The following is a 20,867-nucleotide window of genomic DNA, read 5'->3' as shown; positions in this document are numbered from 1 at the left end:
CCATGATGGGAACTCCCTTGTGCTGTCATTTGAACTGCATTTTAAGGGAGAGGGAAAAACCCAATGGGATTTTCTGTTTGGATGCTTTGCAGAAACACCTAAGACTTGACATATAGGTTGGTTGGTTGGTTTGTTTCCTATTGAAATGCCCCATCTACTTATGGTAGAACTCTTGCAAATGATCCTTGCATCAGGATGTTCCAATGTATAAATGCCATGCATTCTGCGTTTCCCCTTCAGGACTTAGTTCTTGTCATATTTTGTATGTCATTGTCTATTTCCCTACATTCAGATCTCAGGCACATATTTGTAGCCGCATCTTTCCTCCCAAAGATGTGGATTTTAATTCCTTCCTTATGCTTGCTCTATAACCAGCAGCTTTTAGCATCTCAGCCTTTTCTTTCAGTCTCCAGTTGGTCCCTTTTCATGCCTCCGGACCGAGCAGTCTCCATCTTCTCTTGCTCTGTGAAAAAGGGCAAGAGAGTTATCTCAGCGTTCTTCCTAAGGCTGTGGTTATCTTGTGTCCTGCTCTGCTTTGATTCCCCACAAAACACACATTGTGTCTCATGTTTTCTCTTTCCTCATCTTCGAACATGTTGGGATTGACCCAGATAAGGTGTCTGCCAGCAGAAGGGAGTGCCTATATGAGTGGCCATTCCCTTGGCCCAGGGGTCCAGCCAAGTGGGGTGACCCCAGACCACCTATATTCCTTCCTGGGGTCCCCTTACAAATGCAGACTCTTTGCCATCATTGACCTGTTTCTCTCCTTCTCACATTTGGTTGCTTAGGATAAGCCCATCCCCAGGCAGCCTGGCCCCTATCTGTGTGTTAACACTCAGATACTCTGTATGTGCCGAGTGTGACACACTTCCCCAGACTTCTCAGACTTTTCCTGATCCCTCACCTATTGCAGTCCACGCATGGCTGTTTCCATTTCTCTTTGCTATTGGTGGCTGAACGCAGGGATGAGGGGAGATGTGGCATATCCACTGATGGATTTCCCATCAGATTTATTGAACCGCTTCCTGGTGCGGTAGGGCCGTCCGAAGATGCCAAGGGAACTGAACTGTCTTCAGCTTCATGAACGGGGTCCTGAGAAACCTGCAAGATGCCTTCATAGATTTCCCGCTGTTCCAGGCTCACTGTGACATTCACGTTTTATTTGTTTTCATGAGCATTTTTAGTTGGGAGGTTTGCATCCAAAGATGCCACCTGGACACCGTATTGGCTGGTCACATCATCCAAAAGGTCTTTGCAGAGAAGAGTTTTCATCCAGCTCTTGAAAGCTGGTTGGAATATTAGCCAGCAAGCAGCTGCAGCCTTGAGAGAGAGAATGGGTTTTTTTGGGTGAAGGACTGGCAATTCAATATATTTCCACATGGTCTCCCATCTTCTTATTAACTCACTTTATGCTGTGAAATACTTGGCGCTGGGCTTACTTATTTTCTCTTTCTTCAGTGGAAAATAATAATAACAAATAATAATCACCCAAATCCATAACCTAGAGAGATTTTCATAAATACCTCAGATTGCGTATAATTACCAAAGAAATGAAATTAAGCTCACAATGACTTTGTCTGCTCTTCTCAAAAGAACGTGGTTTCAGAAACGGAGCTCGTTTTGCATAAATCTGTAAACACCTAGAGAGAGATTAAGCTTCAATCTTGGCCTGAAGCAAATGCTTTATGGATTTACATAGAATGGATTGATTGGTTTAGAGTCATTAAGCCTATGGGATTAAACATTTGTGTGCAAGAAAAATCCCCTCCTGCAATCACCAACCAGTATTATTTTGGAAGCAATATCGTGCTAATATACATATTCAAGAATATTAAAAGGGAGGCAAATTGGAGATTATCAGGATGTGTTTAATAAATCTGGGTCATATTCTAGGATCACAGCATCACGTAAGGATTCTGAGTCCTTGGGGCAGGGACTCAAATAGTTTAGGAATCTCTTTACAGCTAACACTTCGGATTGTATTCAAAACATCACTCTTTCCTTCAAGCCCAGTGTCACCATCTTGCCTAAGAATGGACTTTACTTGAGAAATGATTTTCTGATGATGAAGAGACCCTCCACCCAGTCAAATGGGTCTCTTTATATTTACGTTTTCTCTCCATCCTTCCTCAAAAACAAATTTTTTTTGCATTAAAAAAATAAAGTATAGTTGATATGCAACATCATGTTTGAAACACCATTTCCAACACCTAGTTTTTGCCTTTCCCCAAATAACAGTTTTCCTTTATGTGCTTAGTTACTTATGTTTAATTTTCATTTTCTGTACTAAGCCAACTAGGATGCCATCAATCATTGTGATTCATAATTGATGGGGGGGGGGAGCAGAACAAAATCACTTTGTCAGAGACCAACCTCCCACCTCGTGTCAACTGCTTCTCCCTCTTTGCTTGCTGCATGGGGACACTGTGTTGCTGGGATAGGTTTGGGTTCTGAGTTTGCATCCTCAAACGGTGACACATTGATCTCCTGGACCAAGTTACCTCCCTTCTTTTTTTTTTTTTTTTTTAGCTATAGTTTTCTCATCTGCACAGTGGAGGCAGAAAGAATTCTGGCAACATTTCAGATGGTTACAATGTATATGGATCAGTCAATGATGGTTACAATGTATATGGATCAGTCAGTAGTGGTTACAATGTATATGGATCAGTCATTGATGGTTACAATGTATAGGGATCAGTGATGCTTACAATGTATAGGGATCAGTGGGGCTGCATGTTAGTAAGCCAGCTCCACAATTTAGTTACTGAAAGTCCCATAATGAAATAACCATTGTAGTACCAGACCAACAGTCTGCGGGTAAAAAAGTAAAGTGGTCGTTTTCACTCTTTCGCTGGGTAGCACGTATTATAGATACACCTGGATACTATAAAGCCTATTATGTCACTATTGGCTGGGTCACCAGCTAGTTCTAACATCTTGTAGGCCAGCCACCCTCATTTGATCTGCTTCAGCTTCTTGACCTATAAAATACAGATGCCAGGTGGAAGGAACCGAGTCCTAGAGAAATGGCACATTCTAGAAATGGGACTGAAAATGGACAGATGATCCTGGAATATCTTCTAGTGCCAAGAAGCAAGACAGTGCTAAAAACAACCATACAAAAGCCGCAACGATGAGGATATATCAAAAAGGCACAGGAGCCAGCTAAAAGCATTCTCACTGGCCACCGCGAGAACAATTTGAGGAACAAGCTAAAGTACTCTTGGATTAAAATCCACACCTATAATCCCACGTGGTCAGAAATGGCTAGAAAAATAAACAGGAACTATGAATTTCCTATAGCTGCTGTAACCAATGACCACATTGTTACTGGCTTCAAACAACAGAACTTTATCGTATGGTTTTGAAAATGCAAAATGGGGGTCACTGGACAAAAATCAGTGTGGAGACAGGATTGAGTTTCTTTGTTGGATCAAGAGGAAAATCTATTTGCTTCTCTTTCCCCACCACCCCCCTTTACTTTTGGCCATGCCTGCAGCATGCAGAAGTTCCCAGGTCAGGGATGGAACCAGGGCCACAGCAATGACAATGCCAGGTCCTTAACCATTAGGCTGCCAGGAAACGCCTCTTGTTTTTTTAAATCATAGAGACCACCTGTATTTCTTGAATCAAGGCACCCTCCTCAGTCTGCAAAACACAAAACCAACAACGACAACCCAAAACTGAACAGTTTAGCAGTTTCCAATCTCTCGAATTTCAGTTCCCTCTGCCACCATCTTCCACTCTCAAGGATTCTGGTGATGAGCACATTGGGCCCGTCTGATAATCCAGGGTCATTTCCTGATGTGAAGGTCAGCTGAGGATCATCCTGCATTGTGTCTGCAGACTTAATCCCCCAGGGCCCTGTGCTGTGCCATATTCTCAGGTTCTGGGGATTAAGGCATGGGTCTCATGAGGAAGCAGGCGACCTCCCTCTCCCTCTCCTGGGGGTTGTAAATCAAACCACCCATGCAGCAGCATTCGAACTCATTTACGGAGAACCCTCACCCCCCTACCATCAAGGCACTGGAGGATGAATCTCTCCTTCTTGGATCTGGAGCTTTCTGCATGCTGGCTTTCCTCCCAAGAGTCTAAAATGGGAAGGAGGGAAAAAGAGTCCCTTACGATGGAGAAACCTGGCCAACATGACCTTGGCCAGGCGATCAATGTCAATATCAGCATAGCAACAATGCATCACCCTCGCCTGGACGTGATGTGGAGGGCGCTTGACCTGTGGCATTTGACCCTCTGCCCCCAAATGTCATAACCCCAGTCTAATCCCCCAAACGTCAGACAAACCCTAATTGGGGGATAGGCTGCACAGTACCTGGGGATGCTCTTCAAAACTGTCAAGGTCAAGAGAAACTGGAAAAGTCTGAAAAGCTGTCACAGCCAAGAGGAATCTAAGAGGAACACGGCGCCTAAATTGGCGTGTGGGATCTTGGCGCCTAAATTGGCGTGTGGGATCTTGGCACCAGAAAAAGGCTCTTCGGTAAAAAACGAAGGAAAATCCTACATCAAGCATGGAGTTTGCTCCATGATAATTTTTCACTATTGGCTCATTCATTATAACACAGAAATCAGACAAAGGTCAGATGCAGTCACAGAAGAAATCATGTGTGAGGCACGGGGCCACGCTCTCCTCTGTCTTCACATGTTTTCTTGACAGCGTAAAACTGTCCTAAAATCTAAGTTGATTGATTTTTAAGAAAAGCAAGAAAAACATGAAGGCCCCCCCCCCCCCTTTCCTCTCCAGTTCCCAAGGATGCTTTCAGGATCTCCCTCGATGAGAAGCATCAAAATGCTGGGATCATTGTTCGCCTTAAAAGTCCAGATGGGATTTTGCTCCAAAACAAAACAAAGCGAAGACCAAACTCAGAGCCCCACCTTCATGAGGTCTCAGCCCTGAATCGTCTAGAAATTCAGGGTGATAATAATTACCATGATGCTATCAGGCTCTCCTGACGGTACCTGCCTGATCCGGGGCTTCCTCTGCTACGTGGTTTTAGTTGCACAAGAAGGAATCGATATGCGGGAGTTCCCTTCGTGGCTCAGCAGTTCACGAACCCAATGAGGGTCCATGAGGATGCGGGTTCCATCCCTGGCCTCGCTCAGGGGGTTAAGGATCCAGCAGTGCCATAAGCTGCAGGGTAGGTTGCAGATGTGGCTTGGATCCCACGTTGCTGTGGCTGTAGCGTTGGCCGGCAACTGTCGCTCCAGTTCGACCCCTAGCCTGGGAAGCTCCATATGCTGCAGGTGCAGCCTTTAAAAAAAAAAAAACAAGCAAAAATATATATAAATAAATAAGAATCTTTATGCACTTGATCTCTTGGGGATGCTGGGACGTATCAGTGACATGGTGATATAAGTGACATGCAAGGCGGTGTGTAGTTGGTAGCACCCATGGAATGATGCCAGGATACACGAATCAAGAGATGGTTTCTTCCTGTGCAGTAGACCGCAGGTGCCTGCCATATGGTCTTTGGTACTTAGACTGGGTCTTCCAAGGTTTTCAAAGTTAGACAGTGAGTCTCAAGAGGGGATGTTTGTTTTATGGCCATACCTGCAGTACAAGTTCCCAGGTTAGGGGTCAAATTGGAGCTGCGGCTGCAGGTCGACGCCAGATTCAAGCTGATGAATCTTCGAGCTACGCTGCAGCTCGCAGTCATGCTGGATCCTTAACCCACTGAGTGAGGCCAGAGATGGAACCCACATCCTCATGGAGACAATGTCGGGTCCTTAACCTGCTGAGCCCAACAGGAACTCCACCTTGTGATTCTTAAAAATATATGTTTGATGGAGTTCCCGTCGTGGCGCAGTGGTTAACGAATCCAACTAGGAACCATGAGGTTGCGGGTTCGGTCCCTGCCCTTGCTCAGTGGGTTAATGCTCTGGCGTTGCTGTGAGCTGTGGTGTAGGTTGCAGACGCGGCTCGGAAGCGAGTTGCTGTGGCTCTGGCGTAGGCTGGTGGCTACAGCTCTGATTCGACCCCTAGCCTGGGAACCTCCATATGCCATGGGAGCGGCCCAAGAAATAGCAAAATGACAAAAAAAAAAAAAAAAAATATATATATATATATGTATATGTTTGATAGTCTTTAACTGAGGTTAAAATACACATTTTAGAGTCTTTAAGACTTGATTTGCATCTTCCACATGGCAGACTCAGGCACAGACAAGTGAGATGATTTTGTATCGATCTAAGATAATTTTTTGGGGGGAGTTGCTTGCTCACTAGGTCCCCTTGTGTGTGACACGGACATGGAAAGCCAAAGACAGCTTGACTGATTTTCCTGGTAGACATCGATGAGCCACTTTGAATGGTGGACAGTCTATTGTTTGGCATCGGTGGCAAAAGGAACCAAAGCCAGGGGTCCTACCTCTTTGTAACTCTTGTCCCCCACACCACAACCACCCATTAGTCAGTGGTGTAGGTTCTGACTCCATAAGGAAGCTTTTGATGATGTTCCCGGGTATTTCACCCAGTTAAGGATCTGGTGTTGTCACTGCAGAGGCTCCATTTGCTGCTAGGATGATGGTTTGATCCCTGGCCCAGGAACTTCTGCATGCTGCATGCACACACACCCCTGCCCCCCCCCAAAGAAAGCTTTTGATCACAGTGAACACCAGGAAACAGAACTCAAAATCCTCTAGATGCTCTTAGCAAGGAAAATACATGTGGTTTATTTGTGTGTGTATACATATATGTGTGTGTGTGTGTGTATGTGTGTGTGTATGTGTGTGTAAACAAAAGTTTATTGCCAATTTTTTTTATACAACACCATTTCAAGAGGTGTCTCAGGGCAAACCAAAGCCAATTTCATTTTCAACGTGAGTTTTCTAAATAAAGAGGCATAAAAAGCGTCAAGCAGAATTCAATACTAAATTAGTTTCATTTTTTAAACACATTGTCATTTAATCTCCAGCTCAGGGATGTTGCTGGGGGAGGTAATATATTCTGTCAGTCGAAAGGGCTAATAAAAATGTGAGAGATTGATGTAAATCTAACAGGATTTGTCTATTATCCCTGTGAACCAAAATATTTCAATAACAATGTTCATAAGAAAAGAATGCTTCTGCAGGTCTAAGCAGTGCCCTGAGATTTTAATAAGAAGCATAGACATATATCAGAGACCTGTAAAGTTTGAGATTGATTTTGATTTCTACCATAGAAACTGTGAAATCAGTTTATCCTAATTCCAGTGACACAAGAAAGGAAGCATCCTTGCTGCATATTTTGTTCTCATTCTGTCTTCCAAAGGCAGTCAGAGAAAAAGAAAAACCTATCCCCCCCCCAAAAAAAAAAAACCACCCCTCTTATTATTTCCATTATTTCCATTATTCCAGGGAGGCGTTTTGAACTGCCAGAGTAATAAAACAAATGAGACCTGTTTTTAATATAATCACAAGCATGTGCCTTCAATTTCCCTGAAAGGACACCCCAAGATAAATGAAGTGGCAAAATTCCTTTTTTTTTTTTTTCTATTTTGAAGGGTTGATTTTCAGTATTGTGTTAGTTTCAGGTGTATAGCAAGGTGATTCCATTATACATAGATGCATGTATGTACTTATATATTCTTCTTCAGATTGTTTTCAGATTATGGTTCCCTGTGGTATATAGGAGATCCTTGTTGGTCTATTTTATATACCGTAGTTTGTTAATCCAAAACTCCTAATGTATCCCACCCCTGCCTTCCCCTTTGGTATTCATACAGTTGTTTTCTAGGTCTTTGAGTCTGTTTCTGTTTTTAAAATAAGTTCATTTGTATCCTTTTTAAGATTTCACATATATGTGACGTAGGGTATTTGTTTTTCTTTCTGACTTCACTTAGTGTGAGAATCTCTAGTTGCATCCAGGTGGCTGCAAATGGCATGATTTTGTTCTTCTTCATGGCTGAGTAATATTCCATTGTGTATAGGTACCACATTTTCTTTATCCATTCCTCTCTTGATGGACATTTAGGTAGCTTCCACGTCTTGGCTATTGTGAATAGTGCTGCTGTGAACATAGGGGTGCATGTGTCTTTTGGAATTGGAGTTTATATCTCATATGGATATTTAAGTAGCAAAATTCTTATATTTAAGAAAGAAAAACAATATGTAATAAAGAACAACAAAGCAAAAAACAAACAACTACCAAAAAGCTCCCAAACCAACCACCCAAATCAAAACCTTGATATGGCCAAGTAATGATGAATGATAATCTAATCGCCATTCTAAATATCAGATTTAAAAGTTCTGCGTTTCACTTCTCTACTTAATTAGTTATACATACTACCTTGGAGCATCTCTTTTTTTCCCACCAGTATTAGCTGTGGGCCTGAGGTTAAAAATCCTTGATTTGGAGTTACCGTTGGGGGTGTGGTGGGTTCATGATCTGGCTTGTCTCTTGTGGGGGCACTGGTTTTCTCCCCGGCCCAACACAGTGGCTTAAGGATCTGGCATTGCTGCAGCTATGGCTCAGATTTAAGCCCTGGTCCACGAATATCTATATGCCCCAGGGGCAGCCAACAAAAGAAAGAAAGAAATCCTTGATCCATCGGACATTGAGTATCATGTGACTTACTTGTGCTGAATATTTTGGAAGTCATTGCAAATTTAGCAATACAATGAAAGAAATTTATTTTAAAAAAAAGGCAAAATAGACCAAGTCTTTGGGCTCAGGAAGCCAACAATCTTATGGGGAGAAAGTTATTAAACACACGATCATATTATAAGGTATCATACATTTTTGAAGACAGATTTATACTCACAAGAATAACTGAGGAATCCTGGTAGTTGAGGAGTGAAAAGTTGGGATGATCGGGGAATCACTTTCTGAGGGAATGGACTTTAGTGGAAGCATAAAGCAGGGGAAGCAGGAGGATGAGTGGGAAGGAAACTGGAGGATGCAGAGCAGGCAAAACTTTTGCAGGAAAATGGAGCAGGGCAGAGTCCAAAAGCCCTAGGGATGTGTGATTCTCTGAGGAGTGGATCCAGGTCCAGGCTGGTGTCTTGCTTAGCTTTTCTGCATACGAAAACTACCCTGGGAGTTCCCTTTGTTGCTCAGTGGTTAATGAACCTGACTAGTATCCATGAGGACGTGGGTTCGATTCCTGTCCCTGCTCAGTGGGTTAAGGATCCGTCATTGCCGTGAGCTGTGGTGTAGGTTGCAGATGCGGCTCGGATTTGGCGTGGCTGTGGCTGTGGCGTAGGCTGGAAGCTGCAGCTCCAATTCAACCCCTAGCCTGGGAGCCTCCATATGCTGTGGGTGCAGCCCTGAAAAGACAGAAGACAAAAAAATGACCCCAAATCTCAGCATTTTATTTTATTGATGTGTAGTTGATTTATGATGTTGTGTTAATTCCAAGTATACAGAAAAGTGATTCCATTATACGTGTGTGTGTGTGTGTACACACACACACACACACACACACACATATATATTCTCTTTCATATTCTTATCCGTTGTGGTTTCTCATAGGATATTGAATATAATTCCTTGTATTCTCCAGGAAGACTGTTGTTTATCCATCTTATATTTAAACATATGCTTCTGCTAATCCATCTCTCCCCTACTCCATCCCCCACCCCACCCCCGACAAACGCTATTCTGTTCTCTATGTCTGTGATTCTGTTTTGTAGATAGGTTTATTCAGGTCATATTTAAGATTCCACATAGAAGTGATATCATATGGTATTTGTCTTTCTCTTTCTGACTTACTTCACTTAGTATGAGAATCTCTAGTTGCATCCATGTGGCTGCCAGTGGCACGATTTCATTCTTTTCTATGGCTGAGTAGTATTCCTTTGTATATATGGACCACACCTTCTTTATCCATTCCTCTGTTGATGGACATTTAGGCTGTTTCCATGTCTTGGCTCTTGTGAATAGTGCTGCAATGAACATGTGGGTGCATGTGTCTTTTTAAAGGAAAGATTTGTCTGGATATATGCCCAAGAGTGGGACTGCTGGATCATATGGTAGCTCTACTTTTAGTTTTCTGGGAACCTCTGTACTGGCAGATCTAAGCATTTTAAATCATTCTTTATTTTGCCTATGCTTCTTGGGTTAGAAATCTTTTGTTTGGTTGAGTTTGGGTTTTTTGTTGTTGTTGTTGTTTTTGTCTTTTTCTTTTTTTAAGGGCCATTCCTGCAGCTTATGGAAGTTCTTGGGCTAGAGGTCGAATTGGAGGTACAGCTGCCAGCCACACCCATAGCCATAGCAACTCAGGATCTGAGCCTTGTCTGTGACCTACACCATAGCTCATGGCAACACTGGACCCTTAACCCACTGAACGAGGCCAGGGATCGAACCCACATCCTCACGCATACTAGTCGGGATTCATTATTGCTGAGCTACGACGAGTTGTTTCCAACTCCTGGACTGTTTGGAAATCTGGTCTATCCTCAGCTGGGAGCTTCTTGAGTCAGAAGTCAGCTTCAAGTTCCCTTGGATGCTCCTCGGACCAAAGTCTTTATCCACAGGGATGCTTGTCTGTGTCCCACTGTTATACTTGGTTCCTGGCACTCCAGAGATGCAGGAACTTGGGTTTCCCAGGCTTGGAACTAACCCATCATCATTTTTTTTTTCTTTTCGGAAAACAAATCATAAAGCCCTTCAAGTCCACATGGTGGGAACACAAGCTCACAGAATCACAGGGAACGTTGTAGAACTGAGAAACTTTGACCCATCAACCACCTCCTATAAGTCAGGAATTTTCCCTCTCTTGATATATTTCAGAGTAGCACTCTTCCAGTTCAGGGATAGCTTTCAAATTTATTTTCAAAATGATGACCTGAGGGCAGTGCATTGCTCTTCACTTCACTTACAGAGCATGTCTTTCATGAGGCTTTCCTGTCACCTGCAAAACCCCCTCCTACCTTACAAAAGCGTGGTCTTTAGGTCTTTGTGGCCAATCCTGCCTTGTCATGGCGTATAGGAAAAAAAGGAAGACCCTTCCAGATGCTGGTTCGGATAAACCTCTTTGTGGACTTTTTTCTTAGATAGGCTTCCCAAATGTACACGTCTTTTTGTGAGTCATGAAAGTTGTGCTGATTCCGATGTTCTGGGCAGGGGGGAGCAATGAGAGAGTAGGTCAGCCATGCCCATTTCTTCAAATGCAGAAGTGGAGCTTTTTTGTAGGTACCAGTTGTTCAAAGGGCACGCATATGTTGGAAGGACCCTCGGAGAAAATGTTTGATGTCATCTTTGGCAGGCACCATGCTCATTGGTGTTCGCGTGGAGGGTAGAAGGTATCTTACCATTTACACGGGAAGTGCATTGACTGAAAAAACAAGAAGCTCAACCTGGAAGGTGAGAGTTATTTTTAATTTGGTGGACTTGCTAAGGACATAAGCCCTGAACACCGCCTCTCAGGTAGGTCTAGGGGCAGCTCCAAGAGGTGAGAAAGAGCCAGGAAATATAGGAGATTTTGCACCAAAAATCAGGCAGGCAGAACATCAAAGGATTACAGGAGACACTGGCCCATTATAAATCAACTATATTCATTTTAAAAAATGTTTTAAAAATTTAAAAATAATGTTTGCCCCTGCCCTAAAGATTACTATTAATTAAAGAAAAACCAGAGACCTCAAGTTAGTGAATTTAGGACTTTTTCTTTTCTATTTTTCTTTCTTTCTTTTTTTAAATTTTTTGGCTGTACATGTGGCACATAGACATTCTTGGGCCAGAGGTTGAATCTGAGCTGTAGCTGGGATCCACCCCCGACCCTGTGGCAACACTGGATCCTTTAATCCACTGCACCTGGCTGGGGATTGAACTCATGCCTCTGCAGCACCCCGAGGCACTGCAGTCAGGTTCTTAACCTATTGCTCTATGACATTCCAGGGCTTTTTCTATGTATATGAAGATACAAGCGTCTGGGCTCATTGAAATCATCACTTTGACATGCACCTTAACTATCCAGGACCAGCATCCTGTTTTCTCCATCCTGTATCCCCGCAGGGTGCACCTTTGGGGGCGGCTGCCATGGCAGCTGGCTTGCTGGCTGCAGCATCCTGCTTACTGAGAATGGCGGCCACAGGGCATTTTTCATGCACAAGTGTTTATCCCTGGTACAGTCAGTGGTCAAGGTGCAGGGGTGACAGAAGAGGTATCTCCCTTGAGTTCCATTTCTGCTCACCTCCCCGGGTCATCTCCCTTGTCCCTGGTCCAACTCAGAGCAGCTCACCTCCTTTGCTAATAGGCTCTCACGCATGCATACTTCAGCTACCCATCACCTCCCCCGCAAGCAAGCACCTTCATGTCCTCGCCAACTCCCAAACGGGAGAGGACTGTCAATTGATGCAGGCATCTGGATGAGCCTCTCTGAGTCTGTCTCTGGAGGGAGGGACCTCCTTCAGGATGGGTGTCTCATCAGCAGCATCTCCTGACCTAGCCAGGACCATCGTATTGAAAACCTCAGGGCATATTTAGAGAAGGAACAGGTGGACCAGTGAGTAACCAAGTGAGGCATCCACAGTTGGAAGAGAGGCAGGTCTCTTTCAGCGCCTGGAGGGACTGAGCCCAAAGCATCGTCCGTGCTCCCTGGTCTCCCCCCAGTATTGATTAGATTAAATACATATTCCTCGGGGACCTAGAAACTAGCTAATCAATTGCATATCTATCTGTGCTGGCCAAGGAAGCATTTATTTCCCTCATAATTCATTACACAACTTCCTTTATGTGAAAAATAATGCACAGACACACTCTTTTTTATTAGCGTGTAGTTGATTTACAGTGTTGTGTGTCAGTTTCTGCCATACAGCAGTGTGACCCAGTCATACAGATGTACTCATTCCCTTTCTCATATTATCTTCCATCCTGGTCTGTCCCAGGAGAGTGGATAGAGTGCCCTGTGCTGGACAGCAGGACCTCATGGCTTATCCATTCTCGATATCATAGTCTGCATCTACCAACCCCAAACTCCCCATCCATCCCCCTCTCTCCCCCTCCCCCTTGGCAACCACACGTCTCTTCTCCATGTCTGTGAGTCTGCTTCTGTTCTGTAGATAGGTTCATTTGTGCCCTATTTTAGATTCTACATAGAAGTGGTATCATACAGTATTTGTCTTTCTCTGATTTACTTCATGTAGTATAAGGATCTCTGGTTGACACACTCTTTTTATTATACTTATTATTTACTTATTTGGCCACACCTGCAGTAATCAGGAGTTCCTGGGCCAGAGATTGAACGCTCACCACAGTCGTGACTTGAGCCACAGCAGTGGCCATGCAGGGTCCTTAACCCACTGAGCCACCAGGGGACTCCTTAAGATATTGACCAAAGATAAAATTAAGTAGGACTTGGAATTTGCCCTCCAAATCGACAAAACACCAACATTAATAGGAACTGATAAATACATTTTTAATATGATGTCTTGCCTTAAGAGCAATATTTGAAAGGTCTCCTGGATTCTGTTACATCCTTATTTCTTGCAGAGATAATGTGATCCCATAACACCATTTGCCTATGTTTGTGGTGACATACATAAGTGCATTTTAAAAAGAATCATTATAAAATTACTTTACTGGAGTTCCCCGTTGGTGCAGGTGGTTAAGGATCCATGTCACTGCTGTGTCTCAGGTTGCTGCTCTGGCATGAGTTCGATCCCTGGCCCAGGATCTTTCACATGACATTAGTGTGGCCAAAAAAAAAAAAAAAAAAAAACCCTCAAAATATAAAATTACTTTCCTTGGAGTTCCCATGTGGCTCAGCGGGATTGAACCCAACTCTTTCCGTGAGGACCTTATTTCAGTCCCTGGACTCGCTGAGTGGGTTAAGGATCCGGCATTGCCTTGAGCTGTGGTGTAGGCTGCAGTCGAGGCTTGGATCTGGCCTTGCTGTGGCTGTGGTATAGGCCAGCCGCTGCAGCAGCTCTGATGCAACCTCTAAACTGGGAACTTCAATATGCTGTGGCTATGGCCCCCAAAAGACAAAAAAATAAAATAAAATGACTTGCCTGCCTTAAAATGTTTACTGCAACATCTAGAGATTTTTCCCATAGACTTTTATTTCTCCTTTGATGTGGTTGGCCTACCCTTTCTTCTGAATTCTATACAAAAGGATCCTCTTAGGTTTATGATATGAGGTGCTATTCTAAATAGGTTGACTCTTGAAAATGTCGGTAGAGCAAAAAAGGGAACATCCCAAGAAGAAGTATAAAAAGAGATGGGCGTTCTTCAGGTCCAGGGACTAGGGACGTTGAGATATTTTATTAATGACACCATTTTAAATTTTAATAATGGAAGAGCGATACATTTGTTTGAAGTTATTTAAATATTCGCTTTAATATTTAGAGCTTTTTCCCTGCTGGGGTTTGCTGGAGATGCTAATTATTCAATGTAAAGGAATATCATTTTGGCTTTTGGGGCATCAGGAGAAAACTCATGGCCTCTCTGGCCCTGGAGATGCCTTTCTGGCAGGTGTGAGATAGATTTTCTGTGGCATAAATTCCAGCAGAATCTCTTTCTCTGTGTCCTGTAATACCTGTATTTACATAGTTCATGATTGTAACTAAATTACATCCTCACGAGAACTCGGTTGGTTTTTAGACCATCTAATTTGTTATATTTGAGAGAACAAATATTGCAGCAGCTTATTGAAAAAGAACAAAGGGGTGGGGAATTAAATATACATAGAACATGAAAGGCGATATCTAATTATGTTTCTGGGTCAGACTCTGCTGTGTAAAATTAATGTAAAATTGTAGTCTGGCCAATAATTTCCATCAAAATCTCAGCGGGTGTTTTTAGTTTCTTGATTTCAGTTGACACGCATGTTGGAAGGTTTGCCTGGAAAGTCAGAGGACCTAGTATAAGTAGACTCTCTTGAAGAACACAGAAGAAAGTTAGAGGACTTATTTGTCCCTCTTGCAACATGGACTATAAAGCTTGGACGGTAGGGTACTAACGTGGATAGAAATATAGGAAGAGATGTAGTTACAGAATCCAGAAAATAAACCCTCACGTTTATAGGCCATTGACTTGCAGTAATAGTGTCACCACACTTCATCAAGGAAGGGATTGTGTTGTCAGTAAGTGGTGCTGAGACAGTGCGATATGCAAAAAGATGCATTTCAGCTCTCACCTCATATGCACCAGCCTTAACTCAAAATAAATGAAAAACCTAAGAAGTAAAACTCTCAAACATCTGCGACAGAAACACAGAAAGAAAATCTTCGGGGCCTTGGGTAAGCATGAATGTCTTAGATGTGATATCAAAAGCATAAACTTTAAACAAAATCCACAAGTTGGACTTCATCAGAAATTCAAAACTCCAACTTCAAAAGATATCATTAAGGAAATCAAAAGAGAAGCCACAGACTGGGAGAAAAGATTTCCAGATCTTCATTCTGGTAAAAGCCCTGTCTCTAAACAATATAAAGATCTCCTATGACTCAAGCATAAGGAAGAAAGAACTCAAGTTTTAATTTTTTTATTTTTTTTGTCTTTTTGCCATTTCTTGGGCCACTTCCATGGCATATGGAGGTTCCCAGGCTAGGGGTCGAATCGGAGCTGTAGCCGCCAGCCTATGCCAGAGCCACAGCAATACAGGATCCGAGCCACGTCTGCAACCTACGCCACAGCTCACGGCAACACTGGATCCTTAACCTACTGAGCAAGGCCAGGAATCGAACCCACAACCTCATGGTTCTTAGTTGGATTTGTTAACTGCTGAGCCACGACGGGAACTCCCAGAACTCAAGTTTTTAAATGGCAAATTTTTTGAAGAGACATCCCACCGAAGAAGCTAGTACAGGAAAAGGCGCTTGAAGTGATTAAGTCATTGGGTAAATGCAGATTAAAACCACCCAGAGGCACCAGCTCACACCCATTAGGAGGCTGATAATCAGAAACGTAGTAACAGGTCTTAGGGAGGAGATGGGGAAATTGGAATCCAGGTACACTGCTAATGGGAACCTATAGTGATGAACCAGTCTGGCAGTTTTTTCAAGTACTGAACATACATGTGCCATGTAACATCACAAAGCTGCTCCTTGGTATCCACGCAAGACATAAGAAAATATACATCCATAAAAAATAGGGCTCATCAGTGTTCATAGCATCATACTAGCCACCAGGGGGCAACAGTGCCCATGGCAGTCAATAGACGAGCAGATAAACAATATGTGGTATATCCATACAGTGAGCTGTTATTTGTCCATATGAATAAGAGGAATGATTTTTTTTTTTATCTTTTCAGGGCCACATATGCAGCATATGGAGGTTCCCAGGGTAGGGGTCCAATCAGAGCTGTAGCTGCCAGCCTACATCTCAGCCACAGCCACATCAGATCCGAGCTGCATCTGCAACCTACACCACAGCTCAAGGCAACACCAGATCCTTAGCCCACTGAGCGAGGCCAGGGATCAAACCCGAACCCTCATGGATGCTAGTCAGGTTTGTTTCCCCCGAGCCATGACGGGAGCTCCAGAGGAATAAAATATTGATGAGTGCTTCAACATGGATGGACTTTGAAAACATCACACACAGTGAAGAAGCAGGATATGAAAGACAATTATATGCATTCATGTGCTGGAAATGAGTAGAAATGGCACATCTAGAAAGCTGACTAGGTGACACCAAGGGTGGAAACACTGAGTGCATACACCTGGACACAAGCCATCTTTCTGGAGTGATAAAAATGTTCTCAAGTTAGATGATGCTGATGGTTGCACAACTCCTTACATTGTCTCAAAAAAAAAAAAAAAACAGAAATCTATGATTTTTCCTCTTGGTAAGGAGTCCAAGAGATTTCCTCCTTGCCGTTATCACAGATGTAACTAGGTCATGCAAATTTTCCAAGCATTGCTAATCTGTAGAACATTTTCCTCTATCTTTGGGGGGAAATTCCCCTAAATACTGCCTCTCCTCTTGGCTCTGGAAGAATTTCAGATGACTCACATTTCAGGCTTGGACCGAGAACCTTCAGACATTGAGAAAGAGGTCTTGGTAAAGCGAGCTGACATTGAACTCACCCCAGACCTTGCAGAGTGGGCTTTGTCTGGGCTTGAGACAGCCCGACGGGGCTGCTGGTGAGATGCCAGCTGTAGCGAGGAAAGCAAAAGGGTTTTTTAAGGGGAAGATTCAGAAGGCAGGGATGTAAAGACAGGCTCATGGGAAAGGTGCCGTCCAAGGATGGGTTCCTCATGCACCTGCTTTCTCAGAGCCAACTGCATGTTTTGGGGAAACGCTGGGATGAGGAAAAGTAGCCAGACTTTGAAGGCACACATTTTCTAGGAGGGCCTCAGCTTAATCAGAGAACACTTCTTCCCTCTTATCCATTCCACGTCTTTTGACGACACCTTAATTTTTCTAGTAGCTTTTCTTTTCTTCTCCTTTTCTTTCTTTCTTTTTTTTTTTCAGGATTTCTATGATCTTTTATTCTTTTTTTTTTTATCTGCAACTGCAGGTCTTAGATTTATTGTTCCTTTCAAAGTAAGCTTCTAAGAAAACCACCTACCAAAACCTTCTAGGCAATAGCATAGAAATTCTGTCCGTTCTTTCTCTTTCTCTCTTTCTTTTTCTTTCTTTCTTTCTTTCTTTCTTTCTTTCTTTCTTTCTTTCTTTCTTTCTTTCTCTTTCTCTCTCTCTCTTTCTTTCTTTCTTTCTTTCTTTTTCTCTCTCTCTCTCTCCCTCCCTCCCTTCTTTTTCTTTCTTTTTCTTTCTTTCTCTTTCTTCCTTTCTCCCTCTCTTTCTCTCTCTTTCTTTCGTTCTTTCTCTCTCTCTTCTTCCTTTCTTTTTCTTTCTTTCTTTTCTTTTATTTTCTTTTCTTTTTCTTTTTCTGCTTTTAGGGCCATACTTGCAGCATATGGAGGTTCCCAGGCTAGGGGTCGAATTGGAGCTGCAGCTGCCGGCCTACACCACAGCCATGGGAACACCTGATCTGAGCCACGTCTTTGACCTACACCACAGCTCAGGGCAACAGCAGATCCTTAACTCACTGACTGAGGCCAGGGATGGAATCCTTGATCCTCATGGATATTAGTCAGGTTTGTAACCTGCTGAGCCACAATAGGAACTCCTTTTTTCTCTTTCTTTCTTTCTTTCTTTCTTTCTTTCTTTCTTTCTTTCTTTCCTTTGTTTCCTTCCTTCCTTCCTTCCTTGTTTCTTTGTTTCTTTTTCTTTTCTTTTAAGAGAAGAGGTGACCTGTTTCAATAGAAACTTATAAAATCTTCCAAAAAATTGAAATTGTTTTCAGAAAAGAGGAGGACTCGTTTTTCACAGCAGCACTTCCATTCTGTCATCTGTGCAGCCTGGTTCTCTAAGAAAGGCATTTCTTATAGGCTTCTTAACACAGTTTAACCTTACATCCAGTCCACCAGCTAGCTATAAAACTAGCTATAAAAGCGCTCTTTCATATTGATACACCTTGACCATAACAAACCCCAAAGACACGGCAGCTAATTTGACAGGGTTGAAATTTTTTTTTTCCCCTAAGTTTATTTTAGATCTTGGAGGGCTGTGGCATTCTCAGACAGAAATCAATTTCCCCATCAGGCTGATGACCGTAATCGGTTGACACATCTGGGTCATGGTATTTTCTAAGAGATGGGGCATGAATGAGTTTTAAGGAGAAAAATTTGTCTCCTAGAAGACTCCGTTCTGGCTTCAGGTAGACAAGATGAAACTAATCATAGGCTGGAGTGTCAAGGGGTCCTGGGCATTTTTTATTTTTTCCCCAAGCTGTCATTGCTGACTTGATGTTGGTGGCTTGAAACTGTCGACAGTGGGAATATTTAAAAGTTCACAAAATCAACCAGTACAGGGAATCGGGTTTCCACCCAGGTTCCCCAATCTGCTTGGTGATCTGTAAGAAACTGACCAATAGTCAACCCTTTCAGACCTACAGAAATAGCACCTTCAAACCTTGGTTTCCAAACCCGTGGAAGCCCCTCTGAATCACGTATAAGTTTTCCAGATACAAGTGTTGTGATCCTGGAATTCCCATCATGGCTCAGCAGTGAGTGAAGATATCCTTGAGCATGCAGGTTCGATCCCTGGCCTCGCTCAGTGGCTTAAGGATCTGGCATTGCATGAGCTGTGGTATAGGTTGCAGACATGACTCAGATCCCCCGTGGCTGGGGCTGTGGTGTAGGCTGGCGGCTACAGCTCTGATTGAACCCCTAACCTGGTAACTTCCATATGCCCTGGGTGTGGTCCTAAAAAGACAAAAGGACCAAAAAAAAAAAAAAAAAAAAAACCCGAAACAGCAAAAAAAGTGTTGTGACCAGTTTACCTTTTCCTTGTCCCATTTATCCCAGCACCTTAGAGGAAGGCAGAGACCATTTTAACCAACCACCACAATTCAACTTATTCAGAAGGCACAAATGCATACTTGACACCTGTGGGCTGCATCTGTCTTTCAAAAGAAGGCAGGAGTTCCCTTCATGGTTCAGCAGGAACAAACCCAACGAAGCTCCATGAGGTTGCAGGTTTGATCCTGGGCCCCGCTCCGTGGGTAAGGATCTGACATTGCCATGAGATGCAGTAGAGGTCGCAGATGTGGCTTGGATCCTGTGTGGCTGTGACTGTGGTGTAGGCTGGCAGCTGTAGCTCTGATTTGACCCCTAGCCTGGGAACTTTCATATGCCACAGGTGCTGCGCCTCCCCCCCCCAAAAAAAAGCCAGAAAACAAGCACCTGAGCGAATTAAACAATTCCAGTGATATTAAATGCTTTGGCCTCTTGTATCTGGAAAATCGAAAAACCAAAGTTAGTTCATGGCATGCCGAGAGCCTAAGAGTTTTTTGGTGTGTGTGTGTGCTGCTGGGCGCTGGAGACGGGTAATGGTTAAGGCAAAGGTTCATTTTGCCTACAGGGAAATTTTTTAAACATTTATTTGATTGAAGTCGAGTTGATTTACAGTGTTGCATTAATATGTCTGCTGTACAGCGAAATAATTCACTTGCACACATGGAGACATTCTTTTTCACCTTTTCCATCATGATGTATCACAAGATTCTGAATTGAGGTCCCTGTGCTCTGCAGGAGGACCTGTCGTTTATCCATCCTTTGTGGATTGGTTTGCATTTGCTAATCCCAGACTCCCACTCCATCTCCCCGCCCCCCTCCTGCCCAAACCCTGTTCAAGGACATTTCAAGGTGGTTTATGTTTCAGGTCATCCAGGTAGGTGCCTTGATTTATTTGAACAAAGAGCCATAACACTCCAGCGAATTTTAGTGTTTCCAGCAAAGAAAACCTTGATTTAGAATGTTTTATCTTGACTTAAGAAATACGTATAGAAAGTGGTAGTGTCTTTACTGACAATAAGAACAAAGGTGCCTTCGTTTGCTCTTGAGCCACAGGAAATGGTGAACCTTCCTGATTGAAATTTGCGGGATTTAAATGAGCAACAGGAGCACACAATGTTTATTGGCAATGGTGTGCCTCAAAGCTCTCATGCATGCAACTGATGTGGTTTATGATATGTGGATGAAAGTTCTTTCCTGTTTCTTGCTTAAATGTGTCTCTTCTTACATTATGGAATTTCCTAGCAGCGTATATCAGTGACATTTCAAAAATGTGTCTCAATGATGCCATGTGAAAATTAGAGGGCCATTTGAAGGCTTCATATACATTTCTTTTTAAACCGAGAGAAACCCTTTTTTAATAATTTAAATTTCTCTTTTTTTTAACTCATATTCGCCCTTTTTTTTTTTTTTTTTTTTGGCAGTAGTATCATGGTAAACCCCCCCAACTGCATTTTCACAGGCTATCTAATATTTTTGGAAAGTTAACATTTTGAATTTGTTCTTCTTGACATCTTTATGTTAACATGCGTTTTGCATCTCCTTGTTTCATGTTTTGGAGATTCAGAGGTAACAGCATTCTACTTTTTGTATGACTTTTTCTTTTTTTTCCTTTTACTGGGTAGTATCTCT

At 42.9% G+C, this 20,867-nt stretch overlaps 1 protein-coding gene across 1 annotated transcript in view; it reads left to right on the top strand.

Annotated features, from left to right (window-relative positions):
- Window positions 1–20,867, top strand: part of LOC100624109 (neuroligin-4, X-linked) — a 402,428-nt gene that overhangs the window by 227,396 nt on the left and 154,165 nt on the right.

This window comes from Sus scrofa, chromosome X (assembly GCF_000003025.6).
Source record: "Sus scrofa isolate TJ Tabasco breed Duroc chromosome X, Sscrofa11.1, whole genome shotgun sequence".
Classification (NCBI taxonomy): Eukaryota; Metazoa; Chordata; class Mammalia; order Artiodactyla; family Suidae; genus Sus; species Sus scrofa.
This window is presented reverse-complemented; position numbering and strand designations above follow the sequence as displayed.